The sequence below is a fragment of the Canis lupus genome, chromosome 7 (assembly GCF_048164855.1).
Source record: "Canis lupus baileyi chromosome 7, mCanLup2.hap1, whole genome shotgun sequence".
Lineage (NCBI taxonomy): Eukaryota > Metazoa > Chordata > Mammalia > Carnivora > Canidae > Canis > Canis lupus.
In genome coordinates, this window is record NC_132844.1 from 15,294,261 (window position 1) to 15,300,927 (window position 6,667).

Sequence of the window (6,667 nt, forward strand, 5' to 3'; positions counted from 1 at the left end):
GCCATGTGAAGACCGGTCCCTTCTTTCAAATCTTTGCTTGCACACTGCCCACTCCAGGAATCCCTCCCGGAGAGAGCTCATCTCTCTTTCCTCTCTTCTCCAGCCCATTCTTCAGTAAACTCCTGCAGTCTATCTTGAATTAGGGCTCTTCGTGTGTGCAGCTGCCTCTTCTTCTAAAGCATGAGCTTCCAGAGGACTCAAGCTGTATTTTAATCATTTTTGTATTTCCCAGAGTACCTAGCACAGTGAGTTACACAGAGTAGTCACTTAATAAATGCTTATTGAATTGAAAAGAATAAAATAATTTACTGTCAGTGGGATCCTTTATCACTGACTCGAAAAGATGGAGAGAGAAAAAATTGGGTTAAGCTGAACCATACTCATTTTTGCAATATACTACACCAGACATAAAGATTGTTCAATATATTTGTTTCAACTTTCTTATAGAATATTCCTTCAATTCACAGATATACTGTATATTGGAATGCTGAAGTGAATTACACATGAGGCACCCTGTCTAAAGTATATGGAGTTTATGGAATTGCCTAGGCTTTCTGGGACCACCAAAATGAGGGAAATAAAGCCCATCAAACTTTTTTTGAAAGCCACTGGAGAGGAATAACATACAAAAAGGTAATCATGCAGTAGCAGCAGCAACCAGGCTCCCTAAGTTGTGTCAAACTGCCTGACTAGTTAGAGCCATGTTCAGGGCGTCTCCCGCCTTTTGCTCGAACTCTCCATCCCTCTGCTGCCTTGGGAAACATGCTCTCATTAAAAGGGATGGGAAACTAGCCACATCATTACATTCACTTAAGGCAGAGTTTAGCTGGTCAGTTCTCACCACTGTAGCAAGAGCTGCCACTTTGGGATTTTGAGCCCTTATTGGCCTCATGGTTTGGGTTGGGATTTTTATTTGTCTTACTTTGAAATTTACATGTCTTTAGAACAACTAAAATTCACAAGAACAAACTAATTAATGGATTCCATTTTTGACAGCTACAAGAAGACGGATGAGAAAGTAACATGCTTCTGGCAGCGTGTTATCAATTGGGAGGCAACAGTGCATTCCCTCTATGTGGAACAGTGAGCTGGAACCGACACTGACAGATGACACGGCTCCTTGACAGTGATGCCTGTACGAACTGACAGCTCCACTTGCAGTCATTCAAGTCCACACTTTGCAGTGGAATTTTAACGGGCTTGATTTGCAGAATATGCTTTGCCTACTTCTCAGCTTGGAGTAGAAGTGAATAAAAATTTCAAAGCGTTCACATTAGATAGTGGATTCTGGGATCTCTTTCCCAACTTTCCTTTCCCATCACAACTAAGAGTAACAACAGTAAATAAAGCATCATCTTGAAGAAAACCTGCAGGATATCTAGGCAAGGAACAATCCTGCCCTTAAAATTAGGTTTCCTATAAATCAAAGTAGTTCACGTATTAGCCAAAATCTCCTAGGAAGGACAAGCTGCCAAATTTCCCAGGGTAATTAGGATTTAATCATAAAAATAAATGTGTGAGTGTGTGTCTATGTTCATGTGTATGTATGTGTAAATATATCCAAATCACAGTAAAGGGACTAGCTGATTTCATTATGGTTTTTTTTTTTTCATTATGTTTTTAAGACTTACCGAATATACTGAAAAACCACCTCCAAATATTAGAATATTTTCCTTTAAAGGAATTAGGTTTACTCATTCACTCCCAGGTCTTAGATCATACTTTTTTATTTCACCTTTTTTGCAATCTATTCTCTTTGAACAAGACATCTGCATGAAGCTGATTTTCCTGTGTGGCTTCTATAAAGTTACTACTCTGTGTCTCAATTCATTCACCAATAAAATGTAGCTAATCTCCCTGTCACCGCCAACATACCTCACAGGCTCAGAGCAAGAAATAAGGGCATCAGGGGTTGCAAACTAGTGACTGGAAGGCCAAATTGGACTGGCAGGGGTGCTGTGAATTTTTGCATTTGAATGCCTCTAGGCTGGGCAGGTACCCTCTAGCTTACATAGCCTCTGCTCCCTGTCTAACACTGTGTCTCTTTGCACATTTATGTAACTTGCCTGGGCTGTGAAGACAATTGAGTTTGTGACCTTGGCATCATCAACCAATGAATCCTCACTCCTCCTCTGAGAAACACATGGTAATTCTATCACTGTTGGTTTCAAAAGATTCATCATAAATGGAAGAAGTAAATAGAATTTAATGGTGGAGACAGGCAAATGCAAATGCGAGAAGCACACAATTACAAGGACCCACTACAGTGAAGGGTAATATTGGGATATACTGCAAACTCTGTCCCAAGGATGTTAACTAACACTGAGCCACACACACTGCTAACTAGTAGTCCCCTTCCATCCCTAAAACCCTCACCCAAAAGACAAACACGTAGAGAGCCGGAACCAGGAATCTTTTCTCAGGCCAAAATAAGGGACTTCTTTGTTACTTGGGTTATCTAGCGAAAAAGGATATCTGACCCAAGCTTCACATATGTATTATTACAAAAGGTTAAAGAAGACATAGGGAAGGAATATGTGGGAGAGATGAGTTTCCGAAATGTCTTGAAGAAGAAAAGGTTTGTAGATTGGTGGAAGAATTGAAGAAGTCATTTTAAGCCGAGAGAACGGTTAATGCAAAGGTTCAGTGATGAGAAAGACTTAAGTTATCGCCGCTAGAATGGAGCCCATGTGGTTTGTAATGAGGAAAAGATAAGGCTGGGCTCCCCGGATTGACTACAAACACAAAGTATTACAGCATGCCAATTTGTAAGGAAACACATTTCATAGACTGCATACAAAAGCCAAGTAAAATGTAATGACCTTCCATTTGTTTTATGGTAATTGGACATTTATTTCATAAAGTAAGTACTGCTATTATACCATGACCCGTGATAAAAAGGAAAAGTTCTCAGTTTACATTTCACCCATCATAACCTTGAATATTAAAATAAACTTACATGCTCCATTAACTAGAAAATAATTCCCTTCCATGCTTTGAATTTGCCTAGGGTGTGGTTCTCAGTGAGGACAAGTTCAATTGATATGCTTGAAGAATTCTAATTAAGAAACAAGGTAATTTCAAAGGTATGACATTTAATGCATTACTAGCATCTTTTTTTAATGGGATGTTTTTATTCCATTCTTCCGTTTCTTGAAACCCCATATTTTTTTAAGGTTTACCTTGGTGATTCCTATATCAATTAAATCTCATCAGCTAATTTCTTATCCCATAGATGAAAAATGATCATAGGCTGATAAAGGATATTTGATTAATGCCAAGTATTCTTAGAATAGTGTATCAATGAGTATTAGTTAGGATATTTATGTGCTAAGTGCTTTGGTAGCATTCAAAGAATTAGAATAGTGTATCAATGAGTATTATTAGGATATTTATGTGCTAAGTGCTTTGGTAGCATTCAAAGAATTATTCGACATAGTTTTTCCCCTCTAATGAAGCAGTTGATGATATCAAATAGATAATTGCAGATAACAGATATCCTCATTAAATTAATGCTTTCAGCCAGGTTTTTCTTTTCTTGAATCTCTGGACAATCGATTTTTATTTGCAAAGCCCTTAACCAATTAAGTGATAGAGAAACACAAAATGGTTAAAATCTTAAACAGATCATGTAAGAGTTTGAAATAAGATGGGTGGACTGCAAAAAAATCCTAAGAAAATTTCCCATTATAGATGAAAAAATGAGGGAAGAAAATTCAAATAAATAACTCTCATCAGGTAACAGGGGAGTAGCCAAGTGAGACAGGAGCCCCAAGTGCTTGGGACATCCAGGACTGTGGTCTCCCCAGTGGCAAGTGCATGCTACATCAACACTATATTCATGCAGTGAAACTGAAAGCCTTTTCGTAGAAAAGACACAACCCAAAATTACTTGGCACTGGAATGAGAAAATCAAAGCAGTCTGGACATTTTTGGTATCTCCCGATCTGGGTCACCGTCATTACTATGACTTGATTTGTCCCTCTTTTTCAACCAGGATTAAAAAAAAAAAAAAAAAAAAACAAAAAAAAACAGTTCTTGTTGGGACAGTACCCCAAGCATGTAAGCATTGGAGATAGGAGTATAGATGGCAGAAACCAAGGTAATAGCTCCCAGCTGGAAAAACTTCCATGTTCAAAACACAAGTCTTAAAATGAATTAAAGACTTTCTTTTTGATTGTTTCTATACACTAAAATCAAGTTATTTGTTTTTTAAATTTTGTACGAAATCGTTGCATGGAATTATGTTGGTTGGCCTATTCTTTCCTCATCGGCCAGGATAAAGCTTTAAAAATGAAATAAGAACTTCTGTCTGATGTTAAGTGACAATTTTATTCAAAAAGAGCTGCTTCGTAACATACGTAGCTAGAAATGAGTGTGTTAATTGGAAATAGTCTTTGATTTTCAAAACCTATTAGTCTTATTAGCAATCATTTACTCTTTCTTTTCTTTCCTACACATAATTCGGGCTCAGTTGTATCAGGTTCACCTCCCCACATCCTCTGGGACTCCACCAAATGGATCTTAAGAGAGGCCAGGAAAAGCAACTTCCACTCAGTGTAGCCACCATCTCTTTGCTGAGATGGCCCCTTGCTGTTGGCTCAGGCTGAGAATTCCCTCCTTCCTCTTTGTTTCTTTCATTCCTTCACTAAACATTTATGGACTGTGTGTCAGGCTGTGCTCAGTGCTGAAAAATCAACGGTGAACAACATCGGCTTGATCACTGCCCCCTGGAGCCTATGGCCTCAGCAGAGGCAGCTACGCAAGCAGTCACGGACCAATCTAGGAGAGGCCAGAACAGGGAAACCTCGAAAGGAAGTCCAACCCAAAGGCCTGGAGAGACTTCTGGAGGGAGTGACATGTAAGCAGATACCTAAAGGCCCGAAAGAATTGGCTCGTGAAGGGGTGGAATGTGTTCCTGGCAGATAGTGTAGCATATGCCAATGCCCATACCCAAGAGAATGTGAAGGAAGTTCAGAATGGCTGGAATGTACACACTTGTGAAGGGATGGTGGAGATGGGCCTGAAGCTGCACAGCTGGGCAGGGACGAGGTCATGTGGGGCCTTATAAACCATGTCAGGCTAACATGGCGGTGGGGGGCAGGGGTGAGGAGCAATTGCAGGAACTTCTATTTGAAGTACATATCTGTTATCTACACTCCCCTTGTTATCAAGGGCAACAAAGGCGAAGAGAACATGATTCCTTTGCTTGAATACTCTACTGTCCTCTTCATGTTATTATGCTCTCCCTCCTCCTCTCTCTCTTCTCTCTCTCCCTCCACACTCTCTCGGCCTCCATCTTTCTCTCTCTCCACCCCTCTCTCTCCCCCCACTGTCTCTCCTGCCCTCCCTCCCCCTTCTTTCCTTCCCTCTCTCTCTTTACTTCCCCTTCTTCCCTCCCCTACTGTCTCTTTCCCCTCTCTCTGTATACACTAGAAGAAAAGACTTTTCCATCTTTTGAGGGTTCTCTCTCCTTGAAATGGCCTTGCAAAAAATCTGTCTTCTTTTTTTTTTAAGATTTTATTTATTTATTCATGAGAGACACAGAGAGAGAGAGGCAGAGGGAGAAGCAGGTTCCCTGTGGGGAGGCCGATGTGGGACCTGATCCTGGGACTCCAGGACCATGCCCTGGGCCGAAGGCAGATGCCCAATCACTGAGCCACCCAGGCATCCCAAATCTGTCTTCTTTAGTCCCCCAACACTCTTCTAAAGTGTGTCTTCCCTGATTTATATATATATATATATATATATATTTTTTTTTTTTTTTTTTTTTTTTAAAGCCCCTACTGGGGTACCTGGGTGGCTCAGTGGTTGAGCATCTGCCTTTGGCTCAGTTCATGATCCCAGGGTCCTGGGATCGAGTTCTGCATCGAGATACCCACAGGGAGCCTGCTTCTCCCTCTTCCTATGTCTCTACCTCTCTCTCTCTCTCTGTGTCTCATTCGAAGAAATAAATAAACTCTTAAAAATAATAATAATAAAGCCCCTACTACTATCAGTCATTGGCTTACTATGAGGGATTCAATGGTGAGCAACACCAGACACGTTGCCTGCTCTGTGAGAATTTACATCTTCGTTATAGATTCTTAAAGAAGATCCTAAATAAGTAAAAAATAAGTATTTTCCCAGTGATAAAGGAATAAAAGTTTAGAAGCACTGAGCAACTTTTTCCCCCAAGAGCACTTCAGAGAATACAGATCTGGATTGAAATGAATTATTGGCTCACGTTTAAGTGCTGTTGACATGATGACAAATATTTAGGCAAGTTATAAACTGATGTGTGAAGGCCACAGCAGTATCTTCACTTCCCCATCTCCTCTCCCTGCTTCACTCAGAAATGTTTTGTGAAAATGTTTCAAACTGCTGTAGTATACTGTCACACCAAAGGCAGGTTTCCAGAAAAAAGAAAAAGAAAAAGTGGCAGCAGCTTCTCTGCCACCACAGAGATGAATGTTGGTCTGTTATTTATACCCTAGAGCACATGACTCCATGGCGTGCCTGCAGGCGTGACAAAAGCAGGAAGGAAGAGGAGGGCGTGTGGCAGGGGATGAGCACACATGGCTGGAGAAAGGAGGCCTGAGGGCGGGAGAAATAAAATGTGTGCAGTTTTTCAAAGGATTCAATGGGGAGGCATGGTCATTAAATCAACTTTGTTGGCTAAATTCAC

General features: G+C 40.5%; 1 long non-coding RNA gene across 1 annotated transcript; it reads left to right on the forward strand.

Moving 5' to 3' along the window:
* Positions 1-482: 482 nt before the first annotated feature.
* LOC140636234 (uncharacterized) lies at positions 483-1,366 on the forward strand. Its single transcript, XR_012033532.1, has 2 exons — positions 483-633; positions 997-1,366. It is a non-coding gene; the product is annotated as an uncharacterized lncRNA (long non-coding RNA).
* Positions 1,367-6,667: the final 5,301 nt, after the last annotated feature.